The sequence below is a fragment of the Pipistrellus hanaki genome (genome assembly GCF_964339955.1).
Source record: "Pipistrellus hanaki genome assembly, chromosome: 9".
NCBI lineage: Eukaryota > Metazoa > Chordata > Mammalia > Chiroptera > Vespertilionidae > Pipistrellus > Pipistrellus hanaki.
The window spans coordinates 20,084,903-20,103,179 of NC_140511.1; positions in this window are offsets into that span (position 1 = coordinate 20,084,903).

Genomic DNA, 18,277 nt, shown 5'->3' on the forward strand with positions numbered 1-18,277 from the left:
TGTACCTGGCACATGACAAGCACTCAACAGTATTAACTCTATCCATTTCTTTCTCATCCCCATGTCCCTCACTCTTCCTCCCACCACTACTTATGAGTCAACTTCCCTTGACCCCCATCTTCTCTGGAGTTGAAACTGCTCTGCCCTCCTCCTGGTACCATGGAGCGAGGTGTAGAGAGAAACCCACCAGAGACGTTGGTGCCCCAGCCAGAGAGAAAGATAGTAGGGGAAAGTAAGAACCCTGGAGGGGTGCGGAGAGGAGGAAATGATTTCACATGTAGCAAAAATCTTGTGCATATTGCTGAAATTAAAAGCTATCAGACAAAACCATTTTGGAACCAACCACTGAGACCAACTACAAAGACCAATTCCACCAAATATTTACTCTGCAGGGTGGTTGGAGACACAGCTGTAGGTAATGTCATATGGATAATGCTGATCCCTGAGCTGTTGGTTCATTAGCTAAAAGCTGTTCCCTAAGCAGTTTTCTAAGCTGATAGCTCCAGCTATTTATAATTTAATGTTGATTAAATGTGGCTGTATGTTGGGAGCAAATAAATATATTACAAAGATCGACTAGTCCTCTCTCTGAAGAACTGACAAATGAAAATGAGTGCATAAAAATATACACATATACTTGAGAGATAATAAAGAAAAGTAATTTGTTTGTTTTATTTTATTTTCAAAATTTTTGGGGTGACATTGGTTAATAAAATTACATTCCAGCCCTACCATGTACCTCAGGTGTACCATGTACCTCAGGTGTACAATTCTATAATATATCATCTGTACAATGTATTGTGTGTTCATCACCCCAAGTCAAGTCTCCTTCCATCACCATTTATCTTCCCCCAAACCCTTTCCCTGTGGTAATCACCATGCTGTTGTCTGTAGCTAGGAGTTGCTATTTTTTTTTTTGCTTAATCCTCTCACCTTTTTTACTCAATTCCCCAAAGTCCCTCCTCTCTGACAGCTGTCAGTCTGTGCTCTGTAGCTATGAATCTGTTTCTACAATATTTTGTTTATTTGCTTATTTTGTTCATTAGATTCCATATATAAGTGAAATCATACTTGTCTTTTTCTGACTTGCTTATTTCACTTAGCATAATACTACTTGGCAGTAAAAAAAAAAGTAGGATATCTTACCTTTTGTGACAGCATAGAAGGACATCAATTTTTAAAAAGTAGGCCAAGAATAAAATTGTCCATTAACATTAAACAGCTATGAATTTCTTAGAGCCACTGGTCTCTGAGTAAAAAAGGTTTTTAAAAATTCAATTCTAAATATTAAAAAATCCTCTGGAAGCACTAAAACTGGGTATGCTGGTCTAGGGATGAGATAAGAATACATAAGAGCCCTTTACCGCACACACACACACACACACTCACACTCACACGTGCACCTGCATGACTGAACTGTTATGGAACCATGAGGGGAGAACACTGATGTTCAAGGAAGATAAGCAAAAAGTTTTACTGTAGAGCTCCTTTAAAATACAGGTTTCCCTACTGCACCCAACTAAAGCTTCATCTATTTGACCATGACTCAAATTCCTATTATGTGCCAGTGACTCAGTGTTTAAAAACATATCTTTTGGTTACTCCCTCCTCAGTCTACTGAAAAAAAAAAAGGCTTTCTGAAGTGAAGCATACACAGAGGCTAAAATACTACAGTTGTTTTCCTTCTCTATTAAATGAGATAGGAGCAGGCTTAAAATTGGGAAGAAAATAATTTTGTGGACAAATATATGAAATTATTGTAAATACCGCTGGCCATTCCTTCTTAAGTAACTGGGGCAATAAGACAATTGGAACAGAAAGGAAGAGCGGGAAACTCTGAGGAAAGGAGTGCAGAGGGCTGGTATAGGGCAGTGGTTAAAAACCTGCATCTGAATTCCAGCCCTACCATGTACCTCAATTTCCTCATCTCTAAAATGGGGATGTCAATGGCTATACTTAAAGTATTTAATAAGGATGAAATTACAGTTGACCAGTAGTTATCAAATGTTTTCAAGGTAACACCTTTTTATATTCTCATCTCCAAGGAGTTTTGTTTTATGTTTTTGTTTTTTAGAGAGAGATCTAGAGAGAAAAACATCGATTTGGTGTTACACTTATTTATGCATTAATTAGTTGTTTCCTGTATGTGCCCTGACTGGGCACTGAATAGCAACCTTGGCATATCTGGACAACACTAACCAACTGAGATACCTGGCCAGAGTTCCCACCCCCAAATTTTTAGTAGGAAAGATGTCTAATTTGTCAGTGTGTGCAGTGTCACTCAGATCCCTCATTCAGAACTGAAGGGTTTATTTTCCCAGCCCTGGCTTTCCCAAAGACATGCTTCCTTCCCACATAGCCCACAGCCATTGACTGCTGGGCACCCAGGGTAGGGAACAGAGGAGAAAAGGGATCTGCCTGCTCACCCTAACAGGAACCAACTAGCAAGGCCACCCCTGCTCCAAACCTCCCTTAGGATCAGCTCAGCTGAGTCCTTGTATATATTTGCAGCACAGTCCAGCTTAGTCCTCTGCTTCATCTGCTCCCATTCCTTTCCCTCACAGCATGGATCCTGAGAACTTTCCCTAGTAAATCTCCTGCACACTAATCTCCATCTCAGAGTTGGCTTCCTGGAGAACTAGACTGATGACAATAGAAATGTTGAAAGGACAATATACTAAAACCTCAAGACCCTCCTCTTGATTCCACAATTCTTAACATTTGCCCGAGTTGTTGCATCCTCTCTCCATGTCTCCATTTCCCCTTCTCTCTTGATAAACCATTTTAAAAGTAAGTTGCAAAGAGCATGATACTTATTTCCTAAATACTTGGGCATGTATTTCCTAAGAATCTGGACATTTCCCCCCAAATCACAATGTCATTATCATACCTAAGGAAATTGGCAATAATTCTCTGATATCTAGTAATATGGATATTTTCCCAATTGACCTAAAGTATGTTTTGTAGCTGTTTATTTTTTTTTAAGCGTGATTAAATTAAGGTTCATAAATTGTGTTTGGTTGTTATGAGATTTTGGTCTGTTTTAATTTAGAATATCTTTGATGACATTGAGTTTTTGAAGAGTCAAGCCAGTTTTCATGCAGAATGTTCCAACACCCTGGGTTTTCTTGATTATTTCCTATGCATCATTTAACCTTTTATTGTTCCTCTTCTATTTCTTATCATCAAAGCACCTTCTGGAGACTTGATTAGTTTTAGGAAAGAACATTTTCTAGCTGCTGTTTTAGATTTCATGTTGCAGACTGTCAGTAGGCACATGCTGTCAGGCCAACCTACTGCACACGGTGCCCTTTGATCCCTTGGGTAGGGTAGTAGCCATTTCATCACAAAGGCCTATCACATTCATCAGAAAGGCCTATTTTCCTTTTTAGAATTAGTAATTAAAATGTGGATTGATATTTTGTTACTAGCCAAACAGTCTGCTCCCCCACAATCCTCTACTCCACGATTTTAGTGCCCATGGTCTTTGCCTGACTATATTGAGGATTGTAAAATATCATTTTTCTAATTCTTTCATTCCACTTTTAATAGATGACATTCCTCTGTAAAGCATGGCTTTCCTCCCCATCTCACTACCTTTTCCCTCTTTTTATTTGTGTTGAATATCACTGTGGATATATGGATATTTTTAGAATTTTGATTGGGCCAGTATGTGCCTCTTCAAGTCAATTTCTGTGTGTTTTAGACATGAACCCATTAATATTTGAGCACTCCTTGTTCTCTGCTTCAACAAGTTTTCACAGGCTTACAGGTCATCTTGTGCTTTCACTTCTCCAGACCTACAATCAATCTTTCTTTTTTAATGAGCTCTGATCCCTGTTAGTAGGAAGTGATATTAGAATCCAAGATTCCGGGACTAGAAATGCTCCAACAAGAAAGCACTTTTAAAATATCAAAATCTTACTGAAAAGCCCTAATAGTAAAACAAAAAAGCACAACCTTTAATTTGGAGTTGTGAGCTGCATCCTTGGGAGTCCAAAGGAGAAGGGGGACCAGCAAGGAAAACCATCTGCTCCTGAAAATGTAACTTTTCCTCTCAGGAATGATATCACTTCCTGTATCTAAAATAAGGGTTTTCCCTTATTGTACTGCAGGGATCAGAGAAGGTTTGCTTTCATCTGTAGCAGAAAGTATTAGTTGTCATCAGTACTGATGCATGCCAACTTGAACAGAAGAGAGACTCCAATTAAGAGGTTTTTGAATCCAGAAAATTCTGAATTTGAAAAAGTCGAAGACACCAATCATTGAATTTTTTCTTTAATATTGATTTTTTTTCACCTGCCAAGAGAGATATTGGTCTTTAGATATCCAGAAAAGAATATTAATTTTTATACATAAATTATTTTTTCATCAAAATACAGAAGGAAATATAATAGTTAAAAGAATGTTTCTCCTTTCCTGATAATTGAGTTTCCTTAAATATCAGAAATTATACCCTGTCCTCTTGTGATGAGAAGCAGGGAACCAGGGCTCCTATTATTATTTTCTGTAGTAGCATTGAGGCATGTGGATGGATTTTTTAGTAGAGACAATTAAGCTGCGAGGCTGTTATGGAGAAATAGAAAGGCAGAAGAGGAGAGAATGAGTAGAAGTAACTTTCTTTGTACCATTCAAATCCTTCTCAGTGAGATCACCTATCTGTGGGGCGAGCTTGTCACTATGTTCATGGCTGCTTGAAATATGTGGGCTTATCTTGTCTAGAAGGAGGGGAGACTAGACGAAACTAAGACTGTGATCGGTGAATTGTCAACAGTTGCTCATTTGAGCCAGAATGGGGATGTGTGATCATTTTTATAGTTGGCAATGCTCATGTTTTGTTTGTGTTCAGTCATGGCTGTGGAGTGGTCTTTAGGCTTGATCTATCCTGGTCACAGAGTGGCCTGTCTGCTGTTGACATCCTGTGAAGCCATGTTCAACAGGAGAACACCAAGGCCTAGCTGTGAGTGGGCCTAGCACTGTGTGTCAGGCAAGTCTGATCGTCAGGGGTTGCTTGCTCTTCCTCACCTGGGAGCACCAGCTTAGTTTTGACCCATTGTAGCATAAGACATTAGTTGTCATCAGAATTGATGAATGCCCACATGAACAGAAGAGAGATTCCAGTTAAGAGGTGTCTGAATCCAGAAAATTCTGAATGCAGGACCCACTGGTGCACCTGCTGCTGCAGGTTTGTAGTTCTACAGCCTGTATCTTGGACAGGAAAGGAAGATAATCACAGTGGCTTCCTCAGACTTCTTTCTCTTCCTGCTTCTTTGTATATGGACAAATATAACTATTCCTCATCTCTCTAAGTTGTGTCCTCAGTTCCAGTGAGCAGCAGAAATTAACTAGGGTCTCTGAATCCTAACTCCAGATTCCCTAAAGAGAAAATATGATCACTGCTTAGGTCAAGGGAGTGTGCCTGTCCAATAACTTTGACCAGGAGGGAAGGATTGTGCAAGAGAAATAAAATGCCTCAGGCCCACTCTGTAAAGGAGAGCAATCCTTAGAGAAAAAGGCCATATGGTGAACGTTGCCTAACACAGGGACAACTTCTGCATTAGGAACCTCAACAGTAGGATGAAATAATAATGAAGCGAATACCAGCAAACCTTTAGTGTTTTATAGAATCCTAGCATTTCAATCATCATTTCCCACCTGTGAAATGGGTATTATTTATTTCCACTTAAAAGGGGGCAAGGAGAGGGTCAGAGGAATTTACAGATTTCCCCAAGTCTATACAGCCTGTTAGTCTATAATGGAGACAAGAAAGAACCCAGACTTTGTGATTCCCAGAGCAGCTCTCCCTCCATTATGAGAGCGAGACTGTTTTTCCCAGATGCTGGGACACATTGATGAAGGATCAGTGGGTATTTGCATAAAGTGAAATAAGTAGAAAAAGGTTCCAACTCAGTTGTCTGAATCAAAGACCAGTGTAGAAGTAATAAAAGACTAGCAGAATGAGAAGAATGGGAAATTACATAAAGTATAGAATTGCTTTTTTTTTTTTCTTTTTTCTTTTTTCTAGAAGTGTTAAAGGGTGGTGAGGAGGAGAAGGAAACTAAGACAATGCAGCTTTCTGACACATGGAGAGTTTTGGTAAGTGCAGGAAGCCTCACTGAGGATAAATAAACTCTCTCTGAGTCCTGGGGCCGTGTGGGTAGAAAATGTGGGGAAGAGCTGAGGGATGGTGGAGGTCAGCTCAGTGTCATAACTGTGCAGGCTCTTCTACCATCTTGCCTTTTACCCAGAGATTAACGTGGCCATCTTACTTCAGGGGTAGGGAGAATAATGGAAATATGGCTAAAATTCCCTGCAGCCCTCCAGATCCATGATCTATGATTTTAATAAACTCCATAATGTCAGGATACCCTAAGAAATTGTTTCTCGAGCTGCAACTCTCTGCAATTCCCAGTGTGGAAGCAATTTTGCATGTATCCATTTTGCATTTTATGGGTTAGTTTTTTTTCTTTTCTTATTTAATCGAGCTCTTCTTGGGGGAAAATGCCCAATAATTCAGAACATCCTACAGAGCCTGGCACTGCCGCCATCAGCAGGGTGGGCGTCACGGTGGTGGCTCACATTGTTATCAAGACTCTACCCAGATGCGGGCTTTGCCTCGGGCCTGCGGAGGAGTTTTAAACTTTTTGGATGCGTTCCCAGGAATGACATCCCTGGGCTTATCACAGGTGGAATTCTAAAGGGCATCAGAACCCTTGGGGAAGATTGGTGCAAAAAGGTAAAAGGAGGGCAAATTAGTGATTCTCAGGGGGTTTTCATGCTTCTATTTTTCTTAAAGGCAATTTGTTAGTTTTTTGGTTTCTCACTCTGGGAGCTGCAGCTGATTGCAAAGGATTAGTAAATTAATCAGTTCAGTTATGGCCTGTGTTTCGGGGCACAGGTGTTCCCTCTGAGGGTCCAGGGACTTGGGAAGGGGAGTTTTCTATCGATAGCTGTCACAGGCCCTCAGCCCTTCTGCTCTCTGAAAGCAGTGGGGTGTCCATGGGGATACTCCTTGCTGAGGGAGATAGCAAGCACACTCTGGAGCCTATGGTCTGTTTGCAGTGCTCATGACAGCATACGGTTAATAATGAATGGACAACTCCACCCAAGTGATGCCCTTCCCACCCCATGACTTTCTCATCCAAGAGGTTTAAGCCTGTTAAATTAGTCTCCTGCATCCAAAAATCACCCTTAAGTCCCCACCCCATAGCCCATGCCTATTATGGGGTCAGCTAAGCTCACCCCTCATACCTTTGCCTGCTGTAACTTGCTCACATCCACAGCCACAGCAATGATGCCCTAGCTGCCCATTTCTCCCCATTCCAGTCATTGTCTGCAGAGCCATCACACACCACAGCGGGCTTAGGAAGGCAGGGACAGAAGCCATGTCCTGGGAGCTCAGCTGCATTTCAGTCTTGCTCTGCTGACCTGGAGTCACATCTTGAGCATTTCATCCATCAAAACCCAGGCTGTCTTTTCTTCTCTGTTGTGACCTCATGGTTTGAAGACCATTCAGTTGGTTCTTCTCCCCTATCATGAATTCACAGGCTTAGTCCACATGTTGGAGGTAAAGGCTAAGTTTCCATGGTGTGAGGAAACCCCACACCCTCACATCTTCTGTCTTCCAGGCTGTGGCTCCCTGCCTTCCCAGGCAACAAGAGGAATTTTAATCCTACAAAGCTCCTATCTGGGCATCTGCCCAACTTCTTTTCCCCTGGTCTGAAACAAACAAACCTGACAGCTTGGCTGCAGGTCTTCTGGTGCCTTGTGCCACCTCTGCCACATCCAAGACTGAGGGACCTGAGGTGGGCACCATACTCACATTCATTCAGGGAGCAATAATATTTATTTCTGGAATCCTTTCCTACAGCTCTCAAAAGAGCGGCTTCCTCAAAGTACTGCAATTTTTTTTTTTCTCAAAGGAATTTGAAACGAGATTATCTTTGTTCTATAGTCTCATTTCTTGCCTCGCGATTGTAATGCTATAGAGAGGCTGTCACTTTTTCCATCCCTGGTTGACTATAGGAACATATTTGCCTCATTAATTTTTTTTTGTTTAGCACATTGAATAAAACATATCTGTTTCCATTCACATTTCAGGTTTTCGGTTTCTACAGACTTACAATGAGCAGATGTGCTGCAGTCTATAAAAAGAGCAGGCTTAGAGGCAGTATAAGTGTGTCCTAGTCTCTCACCACATCCATAAAACTGATGGTGACAGTGTGAAGGGAAAGGCTACGCAGGGTTCTTCAAACTACGGCCCGCGGGCCACATGCAGCCCCCAGGGGAGTCTGATCCTGCCCGCCAGGTTTTTTGGGCAGTGAGTGCAGCCAAGGTGTTACAGTAGGAATTAGTAGTTCATATAGTCCGGCCCTCCAGCTCTCTGAGGGACCGTGATCTGGCCCCCACTTTAAAAAGTTTGAGGACCCCTGGAAGCTTTCAGAGTACCAAAAGGTGGCCTTGCCTGGTCTGGCTAGTGGCTGTGAAGAGAACTCAGATTGTGTATATTTAGCACTTCCAAGTGAAGAGGATGAGGGCATGGAAACGCTGTGGACAGTGTCAGAGAGAGGAAGGGTGTTCAGCCTCTGGTTGATGTCACCAGCCCTGCTATGGAAAGGTGTTTAGACCTAAACTTTAGGAGCACATCCTGGTGCCCTGTTACTTCTCTATACCCCGAGTTCTTCAAAGATGGCCAGGTACAGGCATATCAGCCAAGTGCTGGGTTTATGAGATAGTAGAGGGCAAAAAATTATTTTACTTGTCAGGCTAAGGACGTATGAGGGTCCATCGGGTGGCTCTTCCTTGTGTTACCCATCTTGTCTGTATCCCTGCTTTTGTAACACAAATATTCTTTAAACCTGCCACCTAGGATTAGACCTCAAAACATGGAAGGCACTCTATATTTTTTGATGAATCTCCCTTTTCAGTGTTCTAGGTAGATGCTATAATTTCTTTAGCAAGAATCCACTAGTGCTCATTATTTTTTTGAAAGAATTAAGACCCCTGAAGTATATAAAGCCTGAAGTCCATGTAGGCAAAGATGGCTTATAGACAGTACCAGTGAAATGAGAGTGAGCCTGACTGTCATACATTTCAGCAGTGCAGTGGCCCTGGGGACTGAATGCAGAGCGCTTGTACTTTGAAAAAACCACCATAAATACTTAGTGAGCTGATAATGGAGAAAGGGCTGGTGGAGAACAAGGTAGTAAATTCTCCTCGAAGGCATCTGAGAAATATTTTTCTTGGTTGAAAGAATTTATGAGTACCGTGGGGGTGGGGCAGGGCAGGAAGAAGGGATGAGGAGTGGAGGACTGAGCTCATGATTTGTTATTATACTTTCAGGACTTGAATCAACTCCAGGGTGTTTTCTGCCCACTCCAGCATTTTAAAAACTATATATAATAAAATCGTCAGTCCTGCTGTCATTATGAAAATGAAACACAATTTCACAAATTCCCCAGCCCTGGTTGTGTTTTAAGGTTTGATTAATTTTAGATTGTTTTATTGTCCTCTTTTTGAGTAATCACTGCACTAAAGATTATCCACTTCAACATTTCCCTTCACAGTGTAAGATGCCATATCTGTCTCTAATTTTGCAAAAATCTGGGAAAGTGAGTTGGTGGACAAAGAGACTGAGCACCGATGCCACCAGGGAGGCCTGGCAGAATCCCTGGTGCTAACATAATGCAGAATGCTTCCCCCAGAGTACTGCTTACACACCCTGGCTTGGGAGAAGCTAATTTAGTCTAATATTGCATGATTCAATAGTTAGCCAAGACACTTTAGATATAGGATTCCGTGAAAAATATATTTTTGTTGCCTGGTGAACAACCAATGTTGGTCAGAATGTCTGAGGAGCCCAATGTTTCCCAATGGGCTCAAGATAATTCATGCCCCATGAGATGTTTTAGAACAAAGGGCCACGGGAGGATGGAAAATGCTGTATATAATAACTCTTCTGGGAGACTTTTGGGAGAACACACCAAAGGCTCTGAGATGCACAGGAGCAAAAAATGTGGGTCCAATTTTATTTAACTCAGAATTCCTCAAACCAATTCAGCCAGTAACTCTTATTAATCATCTCTAGCCACCCTGCAACACCCAGGCCAGCCCAAAACACACCTACCTCTGGGTTGTTCTGAAGAGCAATTCTCATCTCCCAAATGGCTGTGCCATTGCTCACAGTGCTTCCCCTGCTTGGCCCGATGCCTCCCTCCATCTCTCTCCTCTCACTCCACCTTGTTTCTTCAAGATTCAGTGTGAGGGGAAAGAACTCTTCCTTGATCCTTGATCTGATTGGAATCCTCACTTTTGGGTTCCCAGAATGTACTCTGCATTCTTCTCCTAGCACAGAGGACATGTGGGCAGGGGGCATATTTGATTCCTTTTTGTTTTCTCCAAGTCTAGCATAACATCGGGGTCAACGGACACAGTGATGGAGTGCAGAAATGAGAATCGATGAGATGGCATGCAAGCAATGGAGCCCGCTGCCAGTGCTGTTTCTGCTTAGGAAGGCAAGGATTGTACCACTCACTTGGGGATTCACCATCTTTCCATGAGTTCTCTGAACACTTCCTCTCTATCTGGGCTGTGAAGCATTTATGGCAGAAGCCTGCATAAGAAATTTCATTTCTTATCAACTAAAGCTCCTGAAGTTAGAAACTCTATTGAGCACCTGCCCAACTGCATCAGAACTTACATTTTTAAATAAGACTCTTAAGTGATGTGCATGCAATTAAAGATTGGGAAGTACTACTCCTCAGGCATAGCAGGACTGGTATCTGGCTCCAAAGACTTCAACCAAAAGACCATGATGGTTATTAAAAAAGAGCACCCAAGAAGGTGGGTTAAGAAAATTTGATGGTAGCAAAAATTCTTAAAGTGAATTATTTTTACTTTTTCAGACATTTTTTGGTTGCTTTTATATGTATTAGTGAAGTAAATCCTCCTACCACCTACCTAAATGTAAATAATGGAAAATATAGGTAAATTACCTCATTTTGAGTCCAACCCAATACAATTTTTAATTTTGAAATAATTAAAAACTTACAGAAGGTTGTGAAATAGTATAGAGTTCCTATGTACCATTTACTTTACTTCCCAATTGATAGCATTTTATATAACTTTAGTATTACATCAAAACCACTAAGTTGGGTGCAATATATAGACTTATTCGACTTTTCTAGTATTTACATGTACTTGTGTGTGTGTGTGTGTGTGTGTGTGTGCACGCTTTATGCAATTTCTTGACATATTAGAGATTCATGTAACCACCACCACAAACATACAGAACCACAGAGGATCCTTGTGTGACTCCTTTATGAGATGGGCCCACTCTGGGAGGGGGAATTGGCAGCTGCAGGTTAGCCACAGACACCCATCTTGTTGCCTGGACATAACCTGAAGTGTTGGGCAGCCATCGGAAGGGCTCCAGGGTGTAGTTACTGCCAGGAATTAGTTTTTACTGAACTTGTCCAGAGCTCCCCTGACATACAGTGCGAACAAAAGGGGGGAATGTCAAAAACCAGGGTAGCACCTCTGGCAGACTTCCTTCCTCTGATCCTTTCACCTAGGGATTCTTGTGCCTCTAGTATCCAGCACTTCCAAATAAAAGTGCCCCATCTTGGTAAGAAGTTTTTTGTTTGTTTGTTTGTTTTTCCCTCTATGAACAATTTGTGAAGGAAATTCACTGTGTCCAGGAAATAATCCCACTGTGTGCCTTACTGAATCAATCTGTTGCCACACACTGTTGCTCAGGCAATTGACACCCTCACTTGTTCAGATCAGCAACGAGGACTGGAGAAGATGAGGGTCAGTCCCCGAGACACTTAGCATTTGGGGCAAGAGAAGCTGGAAGTGTCACCCACCATGTTCCTGGCTCATGGTAAGCTCATAGTAATCCCAGTGATAGCCTCCTTTAACCAGTCACTCTCGGTGTGCTCAGCATCTTATTTCACGATCCCATTTGATCACGATCCCATCAAATCCAAGCTTTCCCAATTTGAAGTCTGTGTTCCTTAACCACACTTCTAGATTACCATTCTAGTCAACCCCAAAATTAGGAATTCTTTATCATCACAATTATTAACTATATTATTTTAGTAGCCCTAACACGTATCTTGATCTTCTCTCTTCCCCCTTCAGGTTCACTTTCTGGGCACAGCCTATCATACTCCACAATTGATACCACTTCTGTTTATTATTCTTTGGTTCCCATAGAAGATTAAGATCAGAGGTCAGCCTCTAGTGTTTGGAAACAAGGAGCTTTTATTCTGAGCTGCGGTGTGGTCCTTTTTGCTTGCTTACCTTTTTGTGTTTACAGAGCATTTCCACATTAGAGGATCTCCGTGGATCCACACAAAAGCCTAGGGATGTATGTGTGACAAGGGAACTCATATCCAAGGAACTTCAGTGTCAACCAGGAAGTCTTCTGGCTCCAAATCCCATGTTCTGTTTACCTCATCATGCTGACAAGGAACCAAATTTTCAGGCTAGCTTTAAAGAGGATGGGGAGACAAAATAATAATAGTACTGAGAATGTTATACCTACTGCTACTGCTAATATTAATGCAAAATATAAACTCCGTAGGCCTTTCAATGTAATTAAAAATAATTTTTAGTCATGTGAGCCACAAATTTACACTTTAATCTGTTGCATATTTCCCTTCTAAGCTGTCCTAGGGCAGCATTAATGCATTTCACCTGCTTAGCAATCCTAGAAGAGAAGCAGAGGCAGATGAGTAGAGTGGTTTAATAATTAATTCATCATCTAGTCTGAGAGACTTTTGAGAGTAAAAGGAAGCCTTGTTTCTTATGACATCATGACAAGGCATACTTCCAGGCTGTCCCTGACAAGCTATGATATGTGAAAACTCAATATGTGGAAGCTGAGATTCAAAAAGTATAGGTTACTCAGGAAATGTTTGCCTCCTGAATGAGTAATCTCTACTCCAGTTTTGGGAGGTGGATACTATAATAGTAATTCCATTTTACAGAGGTTTAGAAGAGTGTAGTAACCACCTAAGGTCAAAATGGTGGCAAGCAGTGGAGCTAGATTTAAACTACAAGCTTTTGGGCCCCAAAGCCCATGTGCTTTTTCCAAGCCTGAAGGAAAAGGAGGCAGCCCTTGCTCCCAGCCCTCGAGGCTGCGGTGGGAGGCTGTGGCCACTACCACCACCAGCATCTCCTCTATATCATGGCTTTTTTCTACAGGAGCCTCTCAGTGGGCTCTGGTGACTCCGGAGGACAGGCAGCTTCCTTCTAGAATCTCTCAGCTCCTTCTTCTCTCCCCTCTGGTCCACACTGACTAGCTGCTCCTTGTCTACTCTTCCAAGCCCTTCTCCAAGCTACCTTGCCTCTGACCTTGTCTTCAGACTCCGCCTTCTGAGAAGGAATCTGATAGACTGGGTTGACTAAATAATAGATGTTCCCGCTTTTCTCAAGATGAAATAGTTGTATTTAACAGGCCCCCCTTTCTTCCTTTCTTTCTACATCTCTCTCTTTCATTCCCTCCTTCTCATTCCATTTTGAAACAGCAGCACTTTTCACACTTTTCAGTGACTTTTCCCTGTCACTGCTGACCCAGGGAGCAGAGGGAGAGAGAATAAAGCAGAGTATACAAAAATACAGCAAGCATCCAAGTCTCCACACTAACAACTTGGAAATGAACAAGATAAAATAAATAATCAAGGACAAGTGTATTTGAAGGTAACAGCTGTGAGTGGGAATAATTTGGAGTAAGTTCCTTAACCTAATAATAGCAAGGAGCCAGCACTTACCAATTACCTACTGTGTGCTAGCAACTTCACAGCTTAGTTAATCCTCACGGTGACAATGATGTGGGCATTGTCTGTGTAGCCACTATGTGTAAAAAAACACTGAAGGCCAGAAAAGTAGAGTAGCTTTTCCCAGCCAATAAGTGGTTTATGACTGTCTAAAGTTGCATCTGGCTACCCTCTCAATCTTATCATTCTGTTTATATTTATAACTGTCCTATTTAAAATTGTCTTGTTTATCATGTTTTATGTGTCTCTCCCCTTCCTTCCCTTCCCACTCCACTACAAACTATGAATTCAGTAATGGCAACAGTCTTGCCTGTGTTGTTCACTGACATGGCATTCCTGAATCAATGCCAGCACACAACAAGCACCTAGGAAAGAGTTAATAAAAAAAATAGTAAAGCACACGTTACTTTAAGATTCTTAATCACTACTTGTTATTCTGCACAATGGAAATAATGATACCCACTTTTAATGCCACCGATGGTGTGCATAAATGCCCTAAAGCTCTGTCTGGGATAGTGACATTGCCCACTAAATGGTGGCTATTTTATCATCCCTTCTTTGAACACATGCTCCATATGGCAATGCAGGCTCTATGCAAAGAAAGATTGGCACTGACTGTCAAAACCGGTTTGGCTCGGTGGATAGAGCTTCTGCCTGTGGACTGAAAGGTCCCAGGTTTGATTCCAGTCAAGGGCATGTACCTTGGTTGCGAGCACATCACCAGTGGGGGGGGGGGGGGTGTGTGTGTGCAGGAGGCAGCTGATCAATGTTTCTCTCTCATCGATGTTTCTAGCTCTTGGTCCCTCTCTCTTCCTCTCTGTAAAAAATCAATAAAATATATATTAAAGAAAAAGAAAGACTGGCACTGACTGAGTCTGTCTTGAATAAATCATTCTGAAAGGAATGTTCATGAGAAATGAAAACATGGGGTTTCTATCAAGCTCTGGGAACATCCAGAATTCTATGAACTTATTAAAGTTCAGGCCAAGTTTGAGGCCTGGAACTGGGTCTTGGTGTTAAGGACATGCCTGTTCCCAGGTCAACACACAGTGTGAATGTGAAAATGGGGCCCAGAGGAGAGTTTTAGCCAAGAGGACTCACCACCCATCAGTCTCCTTCATGAGCAGATGGAATGGCCTTACCTGGAGCTCCGCCAGCCTGCTTTTCCCCAGTCATATTCATTTGCAATACCCAGACTCTGTATGTCAGATCTTATCAGGATTAAGAGTCCTGTTTGTGTCCCTAAGTCACAAGCTCAACCCATTTAAAAGAAAAAGTATTTTGTTTGGCAACATTCTTTCTTTGTCTTGAACTCAACTGACTTTTAACTTATTTTTTTTGAGTTAGGGGTGAATTATCTCTGCTAACTTTGACTTTTGAAGAGCTCCAGGTAATTGGAGCTCTCTGGAAACTGGACTCTCCAGAAGATGTTTTAACTCTTTGAGGCCACAGGAGACCTTTTCATGTTCAGGAGCTTTACTGCTTATCCAGGTGATGCCAGGGTCAGACCTCTACCCTTGGGTTGCCCAGAAATCTCTAGAAAAGAAGTGGGGAAGGAAACTCCTTAGGAAAGAGACAGGGGAGTGTGCATACAGTCTAGTTGATGAGTTTGGGCAGTTAAGACTTGAGACCATGTCTTAGGACATAGCTCCTTTTCTGGAGGAGCACCAGTCTAGCTAGTGGGTCAACTAAGCCAGCCAACAAGACAATGTAAGTGTAGTAACCACAAATCCATAGACATGAGAGGACGTTGCTCATGTGAACTGGGATGACTGAGGAAGGCTTTATGTAGGGGATGGATCTCAGAATGGGCTTTGGATAAATAAAAAGGAGTGAGGACAGTTCACATGGGAAGATCAACGTAAGTAGAGGCTTTAAGATTGAAGGGTGAGAATGGAGGAGGGGTGGAAAACAGAGTATGTAATTGGGAAGGGCAGAGAGACTTCGCCAAAGCCGAAGTTCCCTGTGAATAGTGGTGAGAAACAGCGCAAGAGAAGGACACAGCTGTTTGGCATATGACTCAATAACATTTACTTAACCTAGTTTGCTACCCCTTAAAGGAGAGATGGAATGTTCTGCAACCTGAAATCTTAATTATTCAGATCATAAGGGAGGGATTTTGAAACAATACTTAGATTCAATTACATTCTTCTTCCCTGGGCATTCTTTTGCTTGCCCCTTAAAATATTGGTGTCTCAGCTTCTCCTCTTTCTGAATATCCTCCCAAGGGAGTTGCATTTCATCCCATATCTTCGACCACCACCCACATGCTGCATCTCCCAAGCCTGTATCTTTGACCCTGTTCTTTTTTCTTGAGCTCCATATTCTATACTTATCTGTTTGCTATTCATCTCAATGCCTCTTAAATTGAACATTATTTCATTTGTTAAAAGAAGGTCTCGGTAGTCAAGACCTCCTAGTCTTCCTCACTCCCTACCTTTCTTAAAGTTTTATCCTTCCCTCCCTCCCTCCCTCCCTCCCTCCCTCCCTCCCTCCCTCCCTCCCTCCCTCCCTCCCTCCCTCCCTCCTCTCAATATGAAGCATTATTTGAATACTTGGTGGGCTTTCTGGAGGAAGGGATGCCCTTATCTCTCTTTTGACCTATGGACTCACATTTCTAAATATCAACTGGCGCACCTCTGCTGGCTGGCCCTCCGATAGTTCTAACTCGCCACACCCAAAATTAAAATGGAACTCAGGATCTCAATTCCAACTTCTGTTTCATGCCCTGACCAATGTATTCATTCAATAAATATATCCTTTGAGTCCCATAAAATGCCAGATATTATATTAGGCATGAAGCATAGAGAATTCCTAAAGCAAGTTAATATTTTCACCTTAGTTTAAATGAGAAACAGAGGCATGGGGATATATGTATAACCCATGGACACAGATGATAAGGTGGTGAAGGCCTGGAATGTGGGGGTCTGGGGGTGGGCTGAAGGGAGTCAATGGGAAGAAGAGGGGAACATCTGTAATACTTTCAACAATAAAGATTTAAAAATAATAATCTATAATAATAAAAGGGTAGTATGCTAATTAGACCAGACATCTTTCAGAAGTTTTTCCTGGGGCTGGGGGTGGGGGTGGGGGGAGATAGGCCGGGTTCTGGGTGCCGGAGGAAAGTCGGTGCCAGCAGCCAGGGGAAGGAAGACCTACTCTTGCATGAATTTTTGTGAATTGGGCCACCAGTAATAATAATAATAATAAATAATAATAATAATAATAATAAAAATGACACTCAGAGTCACCATTATATGAACTAATTTAAGTAACATTAAGGACACCAGCTTTTACATTTTCCATCTGTAGCACTTGTCAGAACTGCTGCCCTCCCTGAGATGAAATGGATGAACAGGACTCTGAGGCAGGTTTCACTTGGTGGGAGAGCAGAAATACCATGCCCCCGCTGCCGTAGCAAAGGCAGCAGTGAGGCAAGAGTAGCATTGTTCAGCTCCCAAGGTCCACATTACTGCCACCATTCACTCAGGCTGAACTGCATAGGATGAGAACAGCTTGTAATGTCCTTGTGATAAAGACTGAGAAACTTAATGGGATGTTCCTACTGAGCATAGCTGGGAACATTTCCCACAGTTCCGCCGTCCTCCAGAGGTTCCCAGTCTTTGTGTAAAGGCACAACTCTCAGCAGAAGCCTTGAATTAATAAAAGGGGGGGGGGAAGTAGTGGTAAAGAAGATTCTAGGAATAAAAGGAAGGCCCAGAGAGAGGTGTCTCCCGCAGAACCTGCCACTGAGTTTTGTACCTAACATGCTCTCTGCAGGTGCTCACTGAATGAATGAAGCAGTGAATGAATAGACAGAAGGAGGGTGACAGGAAAGCTGTGGAGAGACACTCTGGGATAGAGAAAGGTTTCAGCAGCCATTAGCCTTTCAACAAGGTGGTTTCAATTACACGTGTCCTTATTTGGCTCGAGGGGTATTTTAATCCCGAAAATCTGAGGGAAGGAAAAAGAACAGGGGCTGGCGAGCCATAATTGGCCAATTAGATTCTGAGATTAAGGAGCCGAGGGCTTCTGCCAAGTTTGCAGTTCACGTGGTACCAGGAGAGGGCTGAGCAATTGCAGGTTTCCAGAGTCCCCATCATGGATCAAACTTCGGGGTTCAGTGTCCCAGGGTTGAGGGAAAGGCAGAGGTGACAGGGAGGTGATTGCCAAACATCAGATCTGATAGAGATGTTCCCAAACAGATCTCCCCAAGCCCTAGGCCCCCAAAGGCCAACCTAGCTTCCCACAATATACAACAGGCCTTGAAGAACCCATGCTCATGTACCGAAAGCACATATGCAGGTTAAATAAAAGAAACTCATTTCTACACCCACTGAGACGTATGATCTCTATGGGCTCATCTAACCACAGAGTTAAGCCCAACTGGAAATGTTACCTGAGCTCCCGACATTGTTTTTATATTTCTCTTAGTTCTTTGGTTGAGTCAGTAGCCAAAAGTCAAAGCACAAACTTGCCCTTGGAAAACGAAT